Source organism: Manis pentadactyla, chromosome 1, assembly GCF_030020395.1.
Source record: "Manis pentadactyla isolate mManPen7 chromosome 1, mManPen7.hap1, whole genome shotgun sequence".
In the NCBI taxonomy this organism is placed as follows: domain Eukaryota; kingdom Metazoa; phylum Chordata; class Mammalia; order Pholidota; family Manidae; genus Manis; species Manis pentadactyla.
Genome location: NC_080019.1, coordinates 43,296,622 through 43,320,350, shown reverse-complemented (window position 1 = coordinate 43,320,350; position 23,729 = coordinate 43,296,622). Strand labels below are relative to the sequence as shown.

General features: G+C 39.2%; 1 protein-coding gene across 6 annotated transcripts in view; it reads left to right on the top strand.

The window, feature by feature from the left end:
* Positions 1-23,729, top strand: part of TCAIM (T cell activation inhibitor, mitochondrial) — a 73,501-nt gene that overhangs the window by 1,542 nt on the left and 48,230 nt on the right. For 2 of the 6 annotated variants that reach the window (XM_036897152.2, XM_057497288.1), the window contains 2 exons: positions 5,976-6,122; positions 6,257-6,407. The exons of 3 other annotated variants lie outside the window; for them this stretch is intronic. The gene's annotated coding sequence lies outside the window, so the exon portion shown is untranslated. Of the gene's footprint in view, positions 1-5,975; positions 6,123-6,256; positions 6,408-23,729 lie in introns of those variants that run through there. One more of the 6 variants, XM_036897153.2, reaches the window with a different exon arrangement.

The window sequence follows — 23,729 nt, the reverse complement described above, 5'->3', positions numbered from 1 at the left end:
TGGGATAAAATGAGAAATTTTCATTCAGTAAAGCAGAAGTTAACATCACTACTAAACAGAGTACAGCAGCCGTGTACAGTGGGTGGTTTGTTAATGAATTGTGCCCTTCCCCATCTTCCACTCGCCGTCCAGAGAGTTCAGTCTTTGGAAAAGAACTTGCAGAACTCAAATTGTAGGTAGAGGACTTGGGAGTTTCCCATAGTACTCTGTGCATGGCTGTATCATTCATTCATTGTATTGCTTTATAATTATGTCTTTCCACTCCATCTCTCCTAAACTGTACATTTTTAAAGAGGTGGAATAGTCTTCAAAGTTTTTCTCTTCCTGCTACTTTGCACAAAAGTGTTTTATAAATATCTGTTGGTGAACTGGGTGAATTAAGGACCCAGGTTGCCTCCCAAATCTGAGAAGACAGTATAGCCTTTTCAGTTATTTTGTAGCATGCCTGAGGCCTTTTACACATAGAAGGATAATGTCCTACATGGAATATATACTGTAAGATAAATTCTAAAATGTAAGATAAATTTTAACTGAAATAAGCACACAACAAGAGGCAACAAAGGGCCAGGCAGTTTATTTGAGTGCAATTCCTGGGTGATGTTCCCAGGTCAGGGTATTACAGGCCAGGGAAGTCACACCCTGTCAGGGAGGTGGGGGCTTATAAGGGATTAGGAGGGGGAGGAGTGGGCAAGCTATCCTAGGGGGTGTGGAGAGGTATGATTAGCTAAAGGTGACACAATAGACAACTAGAAACTTTTTGACTTCGAAGAGGGAGGAGGCTGACATACGGGTCTTAGTTGGCACAACAGAAGGATGGAATTCAGAAAGAGCTGTCCCCTTTCCATGTAAGGCACAGACCTTGGGGTCTGGTCTGTTCTCCGTTTATGGTATCTCTCCGTTCTGTTTGCATGTCCTTGTTTTTCCTTCCTCCGGCCTAACATTCCAGCCTATTGGTCATAATGGGCGACGACTCGATTTGGCTACTTCCGGCTGACAAGGGACATCATGGGGGTTTGAGGCTGGTATTAGGCCGAAGGAGGGGGTTCAGTGGGAAGAGGTGCGTAACGGTGAAGTAACGTCTGGTTGGTGGCGACCTGGGTCATCTGGGTTAGCCACTGTTGGAGGAACCTGAGGACACAAGGGGCAACTAAGAGTAAACCACAAAGTGTTAATAAGGGGCCCAGTAGGGGCATTAGCCAGGCCATTTTGGGGGACTGGAATTCTGGATCGAGTTTACATCTCAATGACTAGTATTAGGATTTAGTATAGATAAGACTGCATTATTGAAACAATACTTTTCTCTAAAATCACTCATTTTTATTAGAAGTAGCTAGATTAAGAAAATAATTAACAGTTGGCTTGATTATTAGCATAAGTGCAGCAAGAAGAGCAATTGATTACATAGGCTCTTTTAAATATGCTTTGCTGGAAGTTTTTATAAGGAATTTCAGATTGGACTTTTAAAGGCTTCTTGAGGCCAGAAAGCCAAGCCAGACTTGCCATCAGGTTGTGCCTGCAGTACCTATACATTTGGGTGAATTCTCCTCTTGAGGTTCCCAAGATATTCTTGAGTGTCCTGCACCTGCCAGGAAGTGACCTTCCTTACTCACCTGGTAAGGCTGCTGGGAACTCTGTAAGCAAGGTACTAGGCCAGTTCTTTTAAGGGACTTTGTTAGCTTTATAAAGTCAATCTTAGTTCCTTCAAGCTGTCTGTTCATATCTGAGTTTACACACGTGTCTCTCAGGTATGACATTCCAGTCAAAGCCTTGGTAATATAACCAGTGTTTTTAATTGGTCCTCTTACAAGGAAAGCAGATTCTTATTGAACTTGTGCAAATAAGCATACTGCCATGAAATATAAAATAGTCACAGAGTTTTTAAATTCTGGAGGGATCAGGTAGAGAGAAAGATAAGTTTCAATTCTGCTTATAAAGGCAGTCATTTACTAAATTATTATCAGCTTAAGCGAAAAAGCTTAGAATACTTTATCAACATTTGAAACAAAAAGCTACAGAATCATCTTCCTTAGTTTATTTAATCCTATGTAACTAATACCTGTTCTGCTGAAATCTAGTTTCTTACTAGTTTAGGAGTAATAAACAGTGAGTGTAGATGACAAAAGACTTACAAATGACAATGGTTAAAGATCTGATGAGAGCTTACTGTAAGACAGTTGTCATAAGGAAATTTGGATATTTCTATGACACAAAACATTCAGTAACAAAGTTTAGCATCATTCTTTTTGACAGTGCTTTCTAGGTAAATATGTATCAGATAAATAAGCCAAATTAGCCAAATATTTTCTCCAATGAGAAAAAGTTCCTCTGACATGTTCTAAGGCCCTCTGGAAAATATCAGAGTTAACTAGAGGTAAAAAAGTACCTTTTTGAATTTATTTTGGGAAGTTGTCAGAAGATAGTTTCTTTGGCACTTGCCTAAATAGGATTATAGGTTGACATGAAGCAATACTTATCTGTTTAACTAGAATGACAACAAAGTACTTTAAAGGCAAATAAAGAAGGTTACACAGTTGTTAGCAAAGTTTAGCTTTTAGTCCTTTAGTCCGACAACTCACTGAGACTTTAAGCATGGGAAACTACTTTGATTAAACAATTAGAGAACTCATTGCAATCTTTCAATATTAAGAGCAGACTAACAGTTAAGAAAACTTTGTACTTTTTAACTGAAAACAAAATTCTAATTTTGCTGTAATTGATACTGAGACTCATTTGCTTTAATTTTATATAGCATGACCATATTAAATTCTTCTACAAACTTTCTATACCCTTCTTTTTTTATTTAGAGTTCTCTCTGTAAAAACAGCTGTACTTTAGAACAAAGTTACTTCCTTTTATCAAAAGACACATTCTTTAGGATGCAGAAATGTTTTCCTTATTTTAGTTTTAATTAGAACTTAAAACTATTGGGTACCTTAATTTTTAGTGAACACTGAGAATCAGGCTATTGTAAACTGTTACACTAGCATTCTTTAGATTGACAAATTTATGAACATTTTATAATTTCTGTAACTATAAGCTTTACAGTACAATCTCTCACTAAACACAAAGTATATCTTCTTAACTTAGCAAAACTTTGTTTTAGGTTACCACAAAGATTCTCAGGCTGTAGGTAGGTATACACACTGTAACACACAATTAAAAAGGTGTTCACTTGTCACACCTATTTAGTTCACTCATTTGTAACAACTATGCTAGATTACTTACAAGACCTTTAGTGAATATTAGACAAAGACAAGCCTTTAAGCATTTTATTCTTAAAAGATTTAGCAGATAACATCAACTTAAATGACCTTAGGTAAACTTTCAGGAAGAGTCATGAGGTCCATATCATTTAAATCATTCTCGGGAGTTGTATTAACAATTTTACTCTGGACAAGGTTCCTTTGGCATCTCATGTTTGTATATGGCGCCCTCTAGTGTCCAGAAGCTCTATTCTGGAGCTGCTCAGCCCCTGAAACAATGTCGGGGGTCGCAAGGGGAGCAGTACTGGTGCCTGGGGGGAGGAAAGAGCTGTTCCCCGCCTCCTGGCTGCTGTGCCTGTCTCCACTGCCTGAGCCGGTGGGCCGGTCACACAGGTATGTTTTTGTCCCAGAGCAGCCGGATATGGATCCCTGCTTTCCACAAGCAGCTGGAATCCCAGTCTCCCCAGGAACTCTGCCTGTATTGACTTTCCAACCCAGTAGTCATGTGAGTCTCATGAAAGCACCATGAAATGTAGGTTTGTGCTCCCAGTGCAGATCTCCGAAGCTAGGTACTCAGCTGTCCCAAGCCTTCCACTCCCTTCCTGCTCCATTTGTCTTCCCTCTGCTGACCTGGGGTGGGGGAGGGGCTCGGGTCCCACGGAGCCACAGCTCTGGTACGTTACCCCGTTCGCTGAGGTCTGCTCTTTTCTCCAGATGTGTGCAGTCTGACGTGTCCTATTTCCTGTTGCTCTCTCAGGATTAGTTGCGCCAATTAAATTTTCTAATTGTATCCAGTTTTAGGAGGAAGCCTCTGTCTCTCCTCTCACACCGCCATCTTTAATCCAATCTCCGACCTTAGGTAAACTTCCGCAGCTGATAACCACAAGGACATGCCCGCCTCAGCCAAACCCAAATTAGCATTAATGCTTAACATTTTTTATCAGATTTTCTGAAAGTTTTAGAATGCCCAATTTTCACAAGCACTTGTTTTTAAATAAATTTTTATTAATACCATCTGGAGGTAGGAAAATATTTTTCATCTACACACCTAGACACACAAACATGCAAACTGAGACACAGTGACTACAGTCAGCAACACCCTCCACACAAAAACATATACACAGACAGACGAACTGATATAAAGATTTGAGTTACTGATATTTAATTGCTTTCTTTTTAGGTTTTTGTCGATGGCTTCCAGAACCAGAGGGCGGGAGGGACGTGTTCTGGTGGGGGAAGAGGGTGGTGAAGGCGGAAGGAGAGGGGGAGGGGATCGCGAGCTGAGGGAGGCGGAAGACTAAGGTCCTCCGGTGGATCTGAAAAGGAAGAAGGACTGGGCAGAGTAAGAGGCTGACAATCTTTAACTGGAGATCAGGCTAGGAGAACCTGAGTCGTTGAACACTTAACATAAAGGTCTGGGAGGGATCGCAAAGTCCAAAAAGCCTGCACATACGGGATTTCACTCTACTCTCCACTCTAATGGCAATAATTAATCAAGTCGGTGAGGAGGCCAAAATTGAAAGTTCCCTCAGGGGGCCAGCAAGATTGATTGTCTAAGGGATACCCAGGCCCGGCCTCAGAGCAAAGAAAGACTAGCTACCATTTGCAAACTTCCTGGGACAAATATAGAGCAGCCAAATTAGAAATGAGACACCGCAGCGGGGTCTGAGCCTCTGTTTTCGAGGGCTGGTTCCCCATGTCTGCGCCACTCCCCAACTAATCCCGCTGAGAGGAGCACCCAGCGTCCCAAGCACACTAAGTCAGGGGAGACGTCCTGGGAGCCTGGGTGAGGGACATCTCCCCCACCACAGGGCCAGGGGCGGGCCCGATGCCCGCAGATGTCCTGGGGCCTGGGGTAGGGGCGTCTCCCACACCGCAGGGCTAGGAGTGGGCCAGATGCCCGCAGACGTCCTGGGGCCTGGGGTAGGGACGTTTCCTGCACCGCAGGGCCAGGGGCAGGCTGGATGCCCACAGATGTCCCGGGGCCTGGGGTAGGGACGTCTCCCACACTGCAGGGCCAGGGGCAGGCCGGATGCCCACAGACGTCCTGGGGCCTGGGGTAGGGACGTCTCCTGCACCGCAGGGGCAGGCCAGATGCCCGCAGAGGGAGGGCTGGATGCCCCAACCTGGATGTAGCTACGATTTCTAACGGACCAGGTGAAACAGAGTTAGGAAGGAAAACAGACCAGGGGAAACTGAGGGACTCACTCGAAAGTGGTCCATGCAGCGGAGAGCAGGCTGAGGCCCTGGGTCACGGAAGGAGGGGGCGGGGCCACTGGTCGCCAGTTGGGGCCCACGCTCACGCTCCTTCCCAGGTTTTGGCACCAAATGTAAGATAAATTCTAAAATGTAAGATAAATTTTAACTGAAATAAGCAGGCAACAAGAGGCAACAAAGGGCCAGGCAGTTTCTTTGAGCGCAATTCCCAGGTGATGTTTCCCAGTCTGGGTATTACAGGCCGGGGAAGTCACACCCGGTCAGGGAGGTGGGGGCTTATAAGGGGTTAGGAGGGGGAGGAGTGGGCAAGCTATCCTAGGGGTCGTGGAGAGGTATGATTGGCTAAAGGTGACATAATAGACAACTAGAAACTTTTTTTCCTTCCAAGAGGGAGGAGGCTGACATCCGGGTCTTAGTTGGCACATCAGAAGGATGGAATTCAGGAAGAGCTGTCCCCTTTCCATATAAGAACCCCCTGTTCTTGGGGTCTGGTCTGTTCTCCTTTTATGGTATCTCTCTGTTCTGTTTGCATGTCCTTGTTTTTCCTTCTTCCAGCCTAACATATACAAGACCTACCCATGTGAGGATTTGTCTGAAGACAACCCTGCTGTTGACATGAGTATTCCACACTTTGGGACAATTTCTCACTAGCAAATGAGAGCACCCAACTCTACTCTGAAGCAATGGATCAATCGGCTGATAGTAATTTGATTTTCTGTGTAGCTAGTCTTGTAAGAGAACCGCAGATCTGAATCTTCTAGTCTTAGCAGTTATATGCCTCATAGCAAAACCTTGACGTTGTAATTATCAGACCCCTTATGATTTCCTTCACCCAGGACCTGTTTTTTTCTGGCTGAAATGATACAATTGGGTTCTTGGTCTTATGAAGACAAGGACTTACACTAGATCTGTATCACATGGAAAGGCAACCAGCCACACCTGCAAGCCAGCTGGACTTTAACCTTCTTTCCGCTCAGATCTCAAGAAGTGAGTAAACCATACAGGAAACAGAAAAGAACTAGTTCAAGCAAAACTTAAAATAATTTAAATTTCAGCATGCAACTAAATATCTAAAGACCTTTCCCTAAGTTTGTATTAAAACAAGAATTAAAGCTTAAAAGTTTCCTAACAAACACTTCGATCCTATGAAATGATAGAATCACAATTCCCTAAAGCAGTGGTTCTTAAATCTGCATTCTTAAATCTACATCAGAATCCCAAGGGCATGTTAAAACAGATTGCTGGACTTACCCCTTTTTCCATTCTGCAGGACTGGTGTGGGGCCTGATGACTGGCATTTCTGAAAGTTCCCAAGTTGTGCTGTTGCTCTTTTAGTACCACTGCTCTGAAGGTTGTTTCTTGTTTCTTTTTCTTCTCTTCTTATCCCTTTCATCTTTTCCCGAACTGGATCCTGATCTGATCACGCCTTCCCTGTCACTTACCTGTCAGAGCTCATTCTTCAAGGAGGTCTTGGGGGAAATACTCAAACTCCCTGGACTTTGGAGGAAACCATCCATTTCCCTTCTGGTTCTTCAACACAGCCACAAAAAATATTTTTAATTGTTTTCCATTCATTTAAATATGCAATGATCATCTTAGAATAATTATTTGAGCATATTTCAGAATTGTTTAAATGAATTGTTTTTACGTATATAGGCATTTTCCTATAGAAATATGAATTGGCCACCATAGGGGGACAGGAGGGATTGTTGGCAAAGGAAAAGAAGTCACATTCTCTGTCATATTGCCCTCCACCACCCAGCTGAAAAACATTGTCTTTTAGTTCATAGAAAAGGCAAGTCCCACAGCACAATATAACCTTATTTTACTCACTTTTTGTTTGAAGAGAGAAATGCTACTACCATGAGAACCTGATTTTTTATTATTTAGCAAATTCAAATACCAACTTTCTGTCTTTGAATAATAAAAATAAAGAGTCTGTTTATTTCTGATAGATTCAATTTTTCCCCTAAAGTTTGTGAAATTAAATAATTCTTTTGTACTTTTGACTAGTCTTGCACTGTTTTTTAAGACTTTCAGTCTCTAATCCCTTATTACAATAATTATGAATTTTCCCATTACAAAGTTGTTTTCAGATAAAGTGTCATATTTAACTGCATGTTCTAGTTCTGTGTGCTTAATAAGAGGGGAAAAAGAATTCACTATTTTATACGTAGTTGACACTTCAATAAATTTTCTATTTGCCAGATGTTACTAAATCCCTTATATATGTTATTTTACTTAAGTTTCACAAAATATAGAGATTGGTAGCCTCTACTTTCCTATATAATGTACTCCTTAAAATATACAAAAGTCTAATGTGAGATTCTATATCCAGGAAGCTAGAAAGTAATTATAATGTTCTAGGTTACACTTCACCTTTTAGAAATAGTCGTCAATGAGTATTTCCAGCATTTTACATGCATCTTTCAACATTTTTTCTTAAATATATAGTGCAGACTTCAATCTAGTGAGGATCAGATACAGACTAAACAGTGATACATATATTTATTATTGTTTCTTTTGTACTAAATTTTTTAGTGCTTATTGCAAGTATTAGAATTATAATTTTTCCTTTTTTATAAAGACAATTGAATAAAATACTCATTAACTGAATAGAAATTTTCTACAACAAAAATAAGTTTAGACTAACTTACTGTCTAGCAGACTTGTTATATCATATTAGTTCACAGTATTCTCTCAATTTATGAAAGTTTTTAAATTTCTTATTAAAGGGCAGTTTTGGAGTGACTACATACCATTCAGGTGTTTCTGCTATAATGACATACACATCCTGGAATTCCTGACATCCTGCAAGATAATACACTAAAATAACAGGATTTATTGGGGGAAAAGTACACAAAACATTTAGGAATCTAGCTTTATCACCTGCACTGGCAACTTCCCAGATTTCTTGACACAGTGGAAAATGCAGGGTTACTTAAAGCCACTAGCCATCTGCTTCTTAAACCAAAGGAAGAAACTACTGGGGGATTCTCAGTAGAGCTAAATTTTAGAACTTCCCCCTCTGATCAAGCCAGACAATTAATATGCTCAGAAAAGGCTGCATATACTAACCAACTGTACATAAACTAATTCACATTAAAGAAATTTTGGGGGCAGAAAAGACTGCTCTTGGACACCTGTATAATTTACTAGATGAGGAAACAGGCTCAGGAAGGTGAACTAACTTGCCCTTGCTCACACAGCCAGTCACTGCTGGAATTAAGATTTTTAACACATATCTCAGACATGCCAGCCTCCCTTCCCTAACCACTGTGCAGACTGCCTGCTCTGACAGTGTCATGCTACTTAAAGTGTTTTCACCTTGTATTGGTTTAAAACAGCACAGTCCAATAGAAATATAAGCTACAGATAATTTCTGTTTTCTAGCAGTAAATTTCAAGACAGTTAAAATCAGGTTGTGTTTTGCTTTTAAAAAAGCAACAAGAAACAAGTGAAATTAATTTTAATAAATTATCATTTCAAAGTATTAATGAGATACTTTGCATTCTTTCTTTATACTACATCTTTAAAATCCTGTGGATATTATGCTTAAAATACATCTCAGCTCATTTCAAATACTCTGTAGCTGCGTGTGGCTATTAGCTACCTCACTAGACAGCACAGACCTAGATTCTGATTCTTTACTACAGTGTGAACCTTTTTAGGGAACAGCCTAGTTGCAAATAAAGCAGGCAGAAAACACCTAATTCAGTGCATAGTAGCCTAATTTTTTTAATGAAAAGTTCTCTCTTTCTAAATCTAGAAACCAAGCTTTAATGTTCAGACTTCTATTTGAGACTATTTTATTTTCAGTGGGAGAACCTGTTGTCCTACTTCCAAATATGAATGTCCTTTATTAGTCATTGTTCAGTAGTAGTTTAGTTCAACCTTATGATTACAAAATGGACGGTGAATAATTTTTCTGGACAACTGAAAACCTGTACATTAAGTACAGAAGCATTTTTTACTCTGATTATTTTTTTTTATTCTAGATGAGATGTCTTTAATTACTGATCAAAATCTGTGTGCAGCAGGTTGACTGAATAGCTCATGATCATGTCACACAGTTAGTGACAAGAGTTTTTTTTTCTGGATGTGAAGCCTTATTTTTTTTATAGCTTTTTTTTTGTTCTTATCATTAATCTACAATTACATAAAGAACACTATGTTTACTAGGCTCTCCCCTACCCAAGTCCCCCCGACTAACCCCATTACAGTCACTGTCCATCAGCATAGTAAGATGTTGTAGAATCACTACTTGTCTTCTCTGTGTTGCACAGCCCTCCCCTTTCCTCCACCCCCCACATTATACATGCTAATCATAATACCCCCTTTCTTTTTCCCCACCCTTATCCCTTCCTACCCTCCCATTCTCCCCAGTCTCTTTCCCTTTGGTAACTGTTAGTCCATTCTTGGGTTCTGTGATTCTGCTACTGTTGTATTTGTCTTTCTCTGCTTGGCTTATTTCACTGAGCATAATACCCTCTAGCTCCATGCATGTTGTTGTAAATTGTAGGATTTGTTTTCTTCTTATGGCTGAATGATATTCCATTGTGTATATGTACCACATCTTTATCCATTCATCTACTGATAGACACTTAGGTTGCTTCCATTTCTTGGCTATTGTAAATAGTGCTGCTATAGACATAGGGTGCATCTGTCTTTTTCAAACTGGACTGCTGCATCCTTAGGGTAAATTCCTAGAAGTGGAATTCCTGGGTCAAATGGTAAGTCTATTTTGAGCATTTTGAGGAACCTCCATATTGCTTTCCACAATGGTTGAACTAATTTACATTTCCACCAGCAGTGTAGGAGGGTTCCCCTTTCTCCACAACCTCACCAACATTTGTTGTTGTTTGTCTTTTTGATGGTAGCCATCCTTACTGGTGTGAGGTGATATCTCATTGTGGTTTTAATTTGCATTTCTCTGATAACTAGCTATGTGGAGCATCTTTTCATGTGTCTGTTACCCATTTGAATTTCTTCCTTGGAGAACTGTCTATTCAACCCCTCTGCCCATTTTTTAATTGGATGATTTGCTTTCTGTTTGTTGAGGTGCATGAGGTCTTTATATATTTTACATGTCAAGCCTTTATCGGATCTGTCATTAATGAATATATTCTCCCATACTGTAGGGTACCCTTTTGTTCTATTCATGGTGTCCTTTGCTGTACAGGTTTTCACCTTGATATAGTCCCACTTGTTCATTTTTGCTTTTGTTTTCCTTGCCCGGGGAGATAAGTTCATGAAGAAGTTGCTAATGTTTATGTCCAAGAGATTTTTGCCTATGTTTTTTTCTAAGAGTTTTATGGTTTCATGACTTAATTCAGGTCTTTGATCCATTTTGAATTTACTTTTGTGTATGGGGTTAGACAGTGATCCAGTTTCATTCTCTTACATGTAGCTGTCCAGTTTTGCCCACACCTTCTGTTGAAGAGGCTGTCATTTCCCCATTGTATGTCAATTGCTCCTTTATCGAATATTAATTGACCATATATGTTTGGGTTAATGTCTGGAGTCTCTAATCTGTTCCACTGGTCTGTGGCTCTGTTCTTGTGCCAGTACCAAACTGTCTTGATTACTATGGCTTTGTAGTAGAGCTTGAAGTTGGGCAGTGAGATCCCCCCCACCCCCACTTTATTCTTCTTTCTCAGGATTGCTTTGGCTATTCAGGGTCTTTGGTGTTTCCATATGAAGTTTTGAACTATAGGTTCCAGTTTGTTGAAGAATGTTGTTGGTAATTTGATAGGGATTGCATCAAGTCTTTATATTGCTTTGGGCAGGATGGCCATTTTGATGATATTAATTCTTCCAAGCCAAGAGCATGGGATGAATTTCCATTTCTTAGTGTCCTCTTTAATTTCTCTTGAGTGTCTTATAGTTTTCAGGGTATAGGTCTTTCACTTCTTTGGTTAGGTTTATTCCTAGGTATTTTATTCTTTTTTGTTGTAATTGTGAATAGAATTGTTTTCCTGATTTCTCTTTCTATTGGCTCATTGTTAGTGTATAAGAAAGCCACAGATTTCGTGTGTTAATTTTGTATCCTGCACCTTTGCTGAATTCCAATATCAGCTCTAGTAGTTTTGGAGTGCAGTCTTTAGGGTTTTTTATGTACAATATCATGTCATCTGCAAGTATGGACAGTTTAACTTCTTCTTTACCAATCTGGATTCCTTGTATTTCTTTGTTTTGTCTAATTGCCGTGGACCTCCAGTACTATGTTAAATAACAGAGGGGAGAGTGGGCATCCCTGTCTTGTGCCCGATCTCAGAGGAAAAGCTTTCAGCTTCTTGCTGTTCAGTATGATGTTGGCTGTGGGTTTATCATATATGGCCTTTATTATGTTGAGGTACTTGCCCTCTATACCCATTTTGCTGAGAGTTTTTATCATGAATGGATGTTGAATTTTGTCAAATGCTTTTTTAGCATCTATGGCGATGATCATGTGGTTTTTGTCTTTCTTTTTGTTTCTGTGGTGGATGATGTTGATGGATTTTCGAATGTTCTATCATCCTTGCATCCCTGGGATGAATCCCACTTGGTCATGGTGTATGATCCTTTTGATGTATTTTTGAATTCGGTTTGCTAATATTTTATTGAGTATTTTTGCATCTACATTCATCAGGGATATTCATCTGTAATTTTCTTTTTTGGTGGGTTCTTTGCCTGGTTTTGGTATTAGGGTGATGTTGGCTTTTAGAATGAGTTTGGGAGTATTCCCTTCTCCTATTTTTTGGAAATCTTTAAGGAGAATGAGTGTTATGTCTTCTCTGTGTGTTTGATAAAATTCTGAGGTAAATCCATCTGGCCCAGGGTTTTTGCTCTTGGGTAGTTTTTGATTACCATTTCAGTTTCTTTGCTGGTAATTGGTTTGTTTAGATTTTGTGTTCCTTCCTTGGTCAGTGTTGGCAGGTTGTATTTTTCTAGGAAGTTGTCCATTTCTTCTAGGTTTTCCAGCTTCTTAGCATATAGGTTTTCATAGTAGTCTGTAATAATTTGTATTTCTGTTGGGTCCATCATGATGTTTCCTTTCTCGTTTCCGATTCTGTTGATGTGTGTTGATTCTCTTTTTCTCTTAGTAAATCTGGCTAGAGGCTTATCTATTTTGTTTATTTTCTCAAAAGAACATACTCTTGGTTTCATTGATTTTTTCTATTGTTCTATTCTTCTCAATTTTATTTATTTCCTCTCTCAGCTTTATTATGTTTCCCCTTCTGTTGACTTTAGGCCTCATTTGTTCTTTTTCCAATTTTGATAATTGTGACTTTAGACTATCCATTTGGGTTTGTTCTTCCTTCTTTAAATATGCCTAGATTGCTATATACTTTCCTCTTAAGACTGCTTTCGCTGCATCCCACAGAAGTTGGGGCTTTGTGTTATTGTTGTCATTTCTTTTCATATATTGCTGGATCTCCATTTTAATTTGGTCATTGATCCATTGACTATTTAGAAGCGTGTCATTAAGCCTCCATGTGTTTGTGAGCCTTTTTGCTTTCTTTGTACAATTTATTTCTAGTTTTTTACCTTTGTGGTCTGAAAAGTTGGTTGGTAGGATTTCAATCTTTTGGAATTTACTGAGGCTCTTTTTATGGCCTAGTATGTGGTCTATTCTGGAGAATGTTCCATGTGCACTTGAGAAGAATGTGTATCCTGTTGCTTTTGGGTGTAGAGTTCTATAGATGTCTATTAGCTCCATCTGTTCTAGTGTATTGTTCAGTACCTCTGTGTCCTTACTTATTTTCTGTCTGGTGAATGTGTCCTTTGGAGTGAATGGTGTGTTGAAGTCCCCTAAAATGAATGCATTGCATTCTATTTCCTCCTTTAGTTCTGTTAGTATTTGTTTCACATATGCTGGTGCTCCTGTGTTGGGTGCATAAATATTTATAATGGTTATATCCTCTTTTTGGACTGAGCCCTTTATCATTATGTAATGTCCTTTATCTCTTGTTACTTTCTTTGTTTTGAAGTCTATTTTGTCTGATACTACTACTGCAACACCTGCTTTTTTCTCCCTATTGTTTACATGAAATATCTTTTTTCCATCCCTTGAGTTTTAATCTGTGCATGTCTTTCGGTTTGAGGTGAGTCTCTTGTAAGCAGCATATAGATGGGTCTTGTTTTTTTATCCATTCAGTGACTCTTTGTCTTTTGATTGGTGCATTCAGTCCATTTACATTTAGGGTGATTATCGATAGGTATGTACTTATTGCTATTCCAAGCTTTAGGTTTGTGGTTACCAAAGGTTCCAGGTTACTTTCCTTACTATCTAAGACTTAACTCACTTAGTATGCTGTTAGAAACACAATCTAAAGGTTCTTTTCTATTTCTCCTTTTTCTTCCTCCTTCGTTCTGTATATATTAGGTAACAAATTCTGTACTTTTTGTCTATCCCTTGATTGACTTTGGAGATAGTCAATTTAATTTTGCACTTGCCTTGCAATCAGCTGCTCCACCCTCCCTACCGTGATTTTACTACCTCTGGTGGCAGCTATCCAACCCTAGGAACACTTCCATCTATAGCAGTCCCACCAAAATAGACTGCAGAGATGGTCTGTGGGAGGTAAACTCTCTCAGCTTTTGCTTATCTGGAAATTGTTTAATCCCTCCTTCAAAGTTAAATGATAATCTTGCCGGGTAAAGTAATCTTGGTTCCAGGCCCTTCTGCTTCATGACATTAAATACATCATGCCACTCCCTTCTGGCCTGTTAGGTTTCTGCTGAGAAGTCTGATGTTAGCCTGATGGGCTTTCCTTTGTATGTGATCTTATTTCTGCCTCTGGCTGCTTTTACCAGTCCGTCCTTATCCTCAATCTTTGCCATTTTAATTACTATGTGTCTTGGTGTTGTCTTCCTTGGGTCCCTTGTGTTGGGGAATCTGTGCATCTCCATGACCTGAGAGACTATCCCCTTCCCCAGATGGGGAAGTTTTCAGCAACTACCTTCTCAAAGACACTTTCTATCCCTTTTTCTCTCTTGTTCTTCTTCTGGTATCCCTATAATGTGAATATTGTTCCATTTGGATTGGTCACACAGTTCTCTCAATAGTCTTTCATTTTTAGAGATCCTTTTTTCTCTCTGTGCCTCAGCTTCTTTGTATTCCTCTTCTCTAGTTTCTATTTCATTTATTGTCTCCTCCACTGTATCCAACCTGCTTTTAATACCCTCCATCGTGCTCTTCAATGATTGGATCTCTGACCTGAATTCATTCCTGAGTTCTTGGATGTCTTTCCGTACCTCCATTAGAATGTTGGTGATTTTTATTTTGAACTCCCTTTCAGGAAGAGTCACGAGGCCCATATCATTTAAATCTTTCTTGGGAGTTGTATTAATAATTTTACTCTGGACCAGGTTCCTTTGGCGTTTCATGTTTGTATATGGCGCCCTCTAGTGTCCAGAAGCTCAGGAGCTGCTCAGCCCCTGAAGCAATGTCAGGGGTCGCAGGGGATCGGTACTGGTGCCTGGGGGGGAGGAAAGAGCTGTTCCCTGCCTCCGGCTGCTGTGCCTGTCTTCACTGCCTGAGCCAGTGGGCCAGTCACACAGGTATGTTTTTGTCCCAGAACAGCCAGATATGGATCCCTGCTTTCCACAAGCGGCCGGAATCCCAGTCTTCCCAGGAACTCTGCCTGTATTAACTTTCCAACCCAATAGTCATGCGAGTCTCGTGAAAGCATCATGAAATGTAGGTTTGTGCTCCCAGAGCAGATCTCCGGAGCTAGGTATTCAGCAGTCCCAAGCCTTCCACTCCCTTCCTGCTCCATTTCTCTTCCTCCCGCCGGTGAGCTGGGGTGGAGGAGAAAGGCTCAGGTCCCTCAGAGCCACAGCTCTGGTACGTTACCCCATTCAGTGAGATCTGCTCTTTTCTCCAGGTGTGTCCAGTCTGACGCCGTCCTCTTTCCTATTGCGCCAGGAAATAGTTGTGCCAATTAAGTTTTCTAATTGTATCCAGTTTTAGGAGGATACTCTCTCAGGATTAGTTGCGCCAATTAAATTTTCTAATTGTATCCAGTTTTAGGAGGAAGCCTCTGTCTCTCCTGTCACGCCGCCATCTTTAATCCCCCCGCTCTGATTATTTTTGATGGAAACATTTCTGAAACATGCTACATGATTCTCTGCACAACGTACTTTGTGCTCTGTGTTTGAAAATCATTAAGGATACATTTTCTAATTTTTGCAGTTATCCTCTAAGCTGATTTATTTAAATCAGCTTCTTTTCCTATCCTTACTCATAAATGTTTTGATATATAAACACTGGAACAGTATCAATTGGCTGCCTGTCTCTAAAATTCTTGATGAATGAAATTTGAAGTAACTAGTCTTTTCTAAATTGATTTCAATTTTTAAATTGTCTTTTGAGCATGCTTTAACTCCTTCAAAATATTTATTTTATTTCAAATTAGTAAAAACAGTTTCTTTTCAGTGTTTCATTTGTTTGGATATCTTGCTTTTGAAACGTGGAGTATAACATGTCATTGGATCACATACATTGTTCATCAGTTCAAGGCATTTTGATTTTGTGAACATCTCAGATATTGCTTCAGAAGACAGTTAAAATAGATTGCACTTGGGGTTGATTTGATAAAGGCAGGAGCAGACAGAGAGAAATTGGATGGAAAGTCAAATAGAATCTTACTGGAGCTGTGGCAACAATTGAAACCAGAGCAGCAATTCCAGCCACTGAAGATGAAAAAGCAAACAAGACAGGCCTGTGTGTCTGCAAGCCTTTCTTCTGGAGACGCTGGAGAAGCTCCTTCAGTTTGGTTGGAATATCTTTATTTGGAGGCATGTCAGCTCATTTCTCTCACTTCAGATTCATCATTATGACTTCTTGAGGCCAGATCTAATTTAGAAGTAGCAAGGAACCCGTCCATCACAGAGGAGCAAATCCCTCAACTTTGGAGCACAAATAATCACTGATATGGTCTGCATAAAATCATCTGCCTCTAGTCTGACAGCCATGAGCAGAGCCCTGGGGGTAAACAAACCACAGCCTTAAATCTCTTAACTCAAAAATTACCAAGGAGATTAAAAAAAAAAAAATAGATGACAAGTAGGACTGAACAAGCAATCCCATAATAACCAAAAGCAAACCAAACCCATCTTATTTCAACCATGGAAATAAATATTCCCAGATATAATTCCCAGAAAATGTATATTCAGCTGTTAAGCTAGTAAATTATAAATTGATTTATCTTTTAAGAAGGTGAAAGTATAGAGAGAGAGGTATCTCTAGCCAGAATTACTCAGCATCTCAAAATATGTAGACAAGAAGAAAACAACAGAGGAGCATCGCAGCAATGCACAGCGCTAGGACACAATCTTGCTGTTTGCAGAGAGGATGTTTGCCAGCTCGTGCACACCCTGAAAGCCATATGGAATAACATCATTGTTGTCAATTGCTTGAAAAGTTTCTGCACTCAGTCCTTCACCCCATATTGGTGGAGAGAGGGAGGAGGTCAGTTCTCACTGATTATTTCTCAATTCACTTCGATGTTTGCACTGTCACTTCCATTCAGGGTAATGATGTGTGCTGTTATTTGCACAGATGGTCCCAGGAGTTTTGAGACCACAACAAGCAGTTTCTTTGAAGAGTCCAAAAAGCAAACATTTAAAAATCTCCAAATACTGATTTCTCATTCTCCTATAAAAAGTTATCTAGTAAAAAATGAACTTGTTTCAGATTAATAAACAACTACAGAATAATGATGAAAAAGCATCCGTGTGGTCAAATGAATGAAAAAGGGATCTAGAGTTTTTTTTAGTGAAGATCTTTTTATATCACAATAGCCAGGAAGTCGAATACAGTGAACTATATACACTAAACATTTGTGTCAGACATCTATTTGTTCTCTTAATTAAAAATCATTTGTAATTTGTATTTGACATTAACAGTTTTTTATAGCCATTTATCTATGCTTCATGGGAAAATGTACCAAGTAGCATTTTCAGTTTATTTTTCTAAATAAACGTGTTGTTTGTATTTTAAAAAAAAACAGGTTGCACTTGTTGCCACAGTAGGCCTGGGTACTTTTTGTACTGCTCAGTAACAGTAGTTTTCAAGGCTGCTTTTGGGATCATTTTATGCCAAATAATGGATGTTGACTGGACCATGGCTGCATATTATTACTTCACCTGTTCCCCATGCCTGTTTTTGGATGATCATATGTCTCTCAAATCTCATTGCTCATTTCTTACCCACAGTTTTAGTTCATTTATTTTTGCAGTTAAATGGCATAAATTTTCTTAGTAGTAAAAATGAAAGTATATTTTTTTCATTTTTTTTCAATGAGTGTAGAAAGCTAGATTGGGATCACAGTCCAGTATTGTCTTGGATAGATATCCCAGGGGTAGGGGCCTGTCTTAAATCCTGAATAAACAACACTCACTCCTGCTATGCTCATTTTCTTCATTTGCTATGTGTGCTAAAAGCATTGATTTTTTTTTTTAATTTTTAACATGTGTTACATGTTCTTATAGAAGGGAAGAAAAAAATCAAAGTACTTAATTTCCTACAACCTAGATATATACAGCTACAGATTGGATATATATATATATATATATATGGGAATATATATATATATATATATATCTCCTGCGTGTGGTCTGTTCTTTGCAAGTTTTAGCCTTGTATCTGTGTTATGTTAACTAAATCTAGGTTATTCTGGTTACTTGGAGATGAAGTTTGGTGAGAATTCAGTACATCACAAATAGCACAATGTTCAATAGAACAGAATAGACAGTCCAGAAATAAGCCCATGCATATATAGCCAAATAATTTATGACAAAGAATCCAGGACTATACCATGGGGAAAGGGCAGTCTCTGCTACAAATGGTGTTGGGAAAATTGGACAGCCACATGCAAAAGAAATAAACTGGATCACTTACTTATACCATACACAAAAATTAAATCAAACTAGATTAAAGACTTGAACATAAGAACTGAAATCATAAAACTCCTAGAACGCTTAGCAGTAAGCTCCTTCACAGGTCTTGACAATGATTTTTTGAATCTGACACCAAAACCAAAAATAAGTGAGACTACAAACTAAAAGCAAATTGATTTGTTTCATGTGTCTGTGTTTATGCCAGTACCATACTGTTTTAATTATGACTGCTTGGAAGTTTTCTGCCTGTCTTTTCACAGCTTGACGACTCATTTCTTTTCTTTTTTTTTTTTTTCAATTTTACAAGGTTTTTTTTTTTTTTCTTTTGGTATCATTAATCTACAATTACATGAAGGACATTATGTTTACTAGGTTCCCCCCTTCAACAAGTACCCCCACATACCCCTTCACAGTCACTGTCCATCACGTAGTAAAATGCTGTAAAATCACTACTTGTCTTCCCTGTGTTTCACAGCCCTCACTGTGCCCCCCACACGCTATACATGCTAATCGTAATGCCTTCTTTCTTTTTCCCCACCCTTATCCCTCCCAAATCGTCATCCCCAGTCCCTTTCCCTTTCATAACTATAAGTCCATTCTTGGGTTCGTGATTCTGCTGCTGTTTTGTTCCTTCAGTTTTCCTTTGTTCTTATACTCCACAAACGAGTGAAACCATTTGGTACTTGTCCTTCTCCGCCTGGCTTATTTTACTGAGCATAATACCTCTAGCTCCATCCATGTTGTTGCGAATGGTAGGATCTGTTTTTTTCTTATGACTGAGTAATATTCCATTGTGTATATGTACCACGTCTTCTTTATGCATTCATCTACTGATGGACATTTAGGTTGCTTCCATTTCTTGGCTATTGTAAATAGTGCAGCAATAAACATAGGGGTGCATCTGTCTTTTTCAAACTGGAGAGCTGCATTCTTAGGGTAAATTCCTAGAAGTGGAATTCCTGGGTCAAATGGTATTTCTATTTTGAGCATTCTGAGGAATCTCCATACTGCTTTCCACAATGGTTGAACTAGTTTAAATTCCCACCAGCAGTGTAGGAGGGTTCCCCTTTCTCCACAACCTCGCCAACATTTGTTGTTGTTTGTCTTTTAGATGATGGCGATCCTTATTGGTGTGAGGTGATATCTCATTGTGGTTTTAATTTGCATTTCTCTGATGATTAGCAATGTGGAGCATCTTTTCATGTGCCTGTTGGCCATCTGGATTTCTTCTTTAGAGAACTGTCTATTCAGCTCCTCTACCCATTTTTTAATTGGATCATTTGCTTTTTGTTTGTTGAGGCGTGTGAGCTCTTTATATATTTTGCATGTCAATCCTTTATCGGATCTGTCATTTATGAATATGTTCTCCCATACTGTAGGATACCTTTTTGTTCTATTGATGGTGTCCTTTGCTGTACAGAAGCTTTTTAGCTTGATATACCCCACTTACTCATTTTTGCCTTTGTTTCCCTTGCCCGGGAAGATATGTTCATGAAGAAGTCACTCGTGTTTATGTCCAAGAGATTTTTGCCTATGTTTTATTCTAAGAGTTTTATGGTTTCATGACTTACATTCAGGTCTCTGATCCATTTGGAGTTTACTTTTGTGTATGGGGTTAGACAGTGATCCAGTTTCATTCTCTTACATGTAGCTGTCCAGTTTTGCCAGCACCATCTGTTGAAGAGACTGTCATTTCCCCATTGATGTCCATGGCTCCTTTATCGTATATTAATTGGCCATATATGTTTGGGTTAATGTCTGGATTCTCTATTCTGTTCCACTGGTCTGTGGCTCTGTTCTTGTGCCAGTACCAAATTGTCTTGATTACTGTGGCTTTGTAGTAGAGCTTGAAGTTGGGGAGCGAGATCCCCCCCACTTTATTCTTCTTTCTCAGGATTGCTTTGGCTGTTCGGGGTCTTTGATGGATCCATATGAATTTTTGAACTATTTGTCCCAGTTCATTGAAGAATGCTGTTGGTAACTTGATTGGGATTGCATTGAATCTGTATATTGCTTTGGGCAGGATGGCCATTTTGACGATATTAATTCTTCCTAGCCAGGAGCATGGGATGAATTTCCATTTGTTAGTGACCTCTTTGATTTCTCTTAAGAGTGTCTTGTAGTTTTCAGGGTATAGGTCTTTCACTTCTTTGGTTAGGTTTATTCCTACATATTTTATTCTTTTTGATTCAATTGTGAATGGAATTGTTTTCCTGATTTCTCTATTAGTTCATTGTTAGTGTATAGGAAAGCTACAGATTTCTGTGTGTTAATTTTGTATCCTGCAACTTTGCTGAATTCCAGTATTAGTTCTAATAGTTTTGCAGTGGAGTCTTTAGGGTTTTTTATGTACAACATCATTTCATCTGCAAATAGTGACAGTTTGACTTCTTCTTTACCAATCTGGATTCCTTGTATTTCTTTGTTTTGTCTGATTGCCTTGGCTAGGACCTCCAGTACCATGTTGAATAACAGTGGGGAGAGTGGGCATCCCTGTCTTTTTCCCGATTTCAGAGGAAAAGGTTTCAGCCTCTCACTGTTTAGTATGATGTTAGCTGTGGGGTTATGGCCTTTATTGTTGAGGTACTTGCCCTCTATGCCCATTTTATTGAGAGTTTTTATCATGAATGGATGTTGAGTTTTGTTGAATGCTTTTTCAGTGTCTATGGAGATGATCATGTGGTTTTTGTCCTTTTTGTTGATGTGGTGGATGATGTTGATGGATTTTCGAATGTTGTACCATCCTTGCATCCCTGGGATGAATCCCACTTGGTCATGGTGTATGATCCTCTTGATGTATTTTTGAATTCGGTTTGCTAATATTTTGTTGAGTATTTTTGCATCGACGTTCATCAGGGATATTGGTCTGTAGTTTTCTTTTTTGGTGGGGTCTTTGCCTGGTTTTGGTATTAGGGTGATGTTGGCTTCATAGCATGAATTTGGGAGTATTCTCTCCTCTTCTGTTTTTTGGAAATCTTTAAGGAGAATGGGTGTTATGTCTTCTCCGTATGTCTGATAAAATTCCGAAGTAAATCCATCTGGCCCGGGGGTTTTGTTCTTGGGTAGTTTTTTGATTACTGATTCAATTTTGTTGCTGGTAATTGGTCTGTTTAGATTTTCTGTTTCTTTCTGGGTCAGTCTTGGAAGGTTGTATTTTTCCAGGAAGTTTTCCATTTCTCCTAGGTTTTCCAGCTTGTTAGCATATAGGTTTTCATAGTATTCTCTAATAATTCTTTGTATTTCTGTGGGGTCCGTCCTGATTTTTCCTTTCTCGTTTCTGATTCTGTTGATGTGTATTGATTGTCTTTTTCTCTTAATAAGTCTCGCTAGAGGCTTATCTATTTTGTTTATTCTCTCGAAGAACCAGCTCTTGGTTTCATTGATTTTTTTCTATTTTTTATTCTTCTCTATTTTATTTATTTCTTCTCTGATCTTTATTATGCCCCTCCGTCTGCTGACCTTAGGCCTCATTTGTTCTTCTTTTTCCAATTTCGATAATTGTGACGTTAGACTATTCATTTGGAATTGTTCTTCCTTCTTTAAATATGCCTGGATTGCTATTTACATTCCTCTTAAGACTGCTTTCGCTGCATCCCACAGTAGTTGCGGCTTTGTGTTGTTGTTGTCATTTGTTTCCATATATTACTGGATCTTCATTTTAATTTGGTCATTGATCCATTGATTATTTAGGAGCATGTTGTTAAGCCTCCATGTGTTTCTGAGCCTTTTTGCTTTCTTTGTACAATGTCTTTCTAGTTTTATACCTTTGTCGTCTGAAAAGTTGGCTGCTAGGTTTTCAATCTTTTGGAATTTACTGAGGTTCTTTTTGTGGCCTAGTATATGGTCTGTTCTGAAGAATGTTCCATGTGCACTTCAGAAGAATGTGTATCCTGTTGCTTTTGTATGTAGAGTTCTTTAGATGTCTATTATGTCCATCTGTTCTAGCGTGTTGTTCAGTGCCTCTGTGTCCTTACTTATTTTCTGTCTGGTGGATCTGTCCTTTGGAGTGAGTGGTTTGTTGAAGTCTCCTAAAATAAATGCATTGCCTTCTATTTCCTCCTTTAATTCTGTTAGTATTTGTTTCACATATGTTGGTGCTCTTGTATTGGGTACATATTATTTATAATGGTTATATCCTCTTGTTGGACTGAGCCCTTTATCATTATGTAATGTCCTTCTTTAACTTGTTACTTTCTTTATTTTGAAGTCTATTTTGTCTGACACTAGTATTGCAACACCTGCTTTTTTCTCTCTGTTGTTTGCATGAAATATCTTTCTCCATCCCTTGACTTTTAATCTGTGCATGTCTTTGGGTTTGAGATGAGTCTCTTGTAAGCAGCATATAGATGGGTCTTGCTTTTTTATCCATTCTATTACTCTGTGTCTTTTGATTGGTACATTCAGTCCATTTACATTTAGGGTGATTGTTGAAAGATATGTACTTATTGCCATTGCAGGCTTTAGATTTGTGGTTACCAAAGGTTCAAGGTTAGCTTGTTTACTACCTTACTGTCTGACCTCACTCGCTTATTGTGCTGTTACAAACACAGTCTGATGATTATTTCTTTTCCTTTTTCCTCCTCGTCCATTCTTCATTTGTTGCGTGTTTTTTTCTGTGCTCTTCTTAGGCGTGCTCCCATCTAGAGCAGTCCCTCTATGATACCCTGTAGAGGTGGTTTGTGGGAGGCAAATTCCCTCACCTTTTGCTTGTCTGCAAATTGTTTAATCCCTCCTTCATATTTACATGATGATCGTGCTGGATACAGTATCCTTGGTTCAAGGCCCTTCTGTTTCATTGCATCAAATATATCATGCCATTCTCTTCTGGCGTGTAGGGTTTCTTTTGAGAAGTCTGATGATAGCCTGATGGGTTTTCCTTTGTAGGTGACCTTTTTTCTCTCTCTGGCTGCCTTTAATACTCTGTCCTTGTCCTTGATCTTTGCCATTTTAATTATTATGTGTCATGGTGTTGTCCTCTTTGGATCCCGTCTCTCGGGAGTTCTGTGTGCCTCCGTAGTCTGAACAACTATTTCCTCCCCCAGTTTGGGGAAGTTTTCAGCAATTATTTCTTCTAAGATACTTTCCATCCCTTTTCCTCTCTCTTCTTCTTCTGGTACCCCTATAATGCGGATGTTGTTCCTTTTGGATCGGTCACACAGTTCTCTTAATATTGCTTCATTCTTGGAGATCCTTTTATCTCTCTGTGCATCACCTTCTATGCGTTCCTGTTCTCTGGTTTCTATTCTATCAATGGCCTCTTGCATCTTATCCATTCTGCTTATAAATCCTTCCAGAGTTTGTTTCACTTCTGTAATCTCCCTCCGGACATCTGTAATCTCTCTCCAGACGTCTGTAATCTCCCTCCGGACTTCATCCCTTATCTCTTGCATTATTCTCTGCAGCTGTGTCAGCATGTTTATG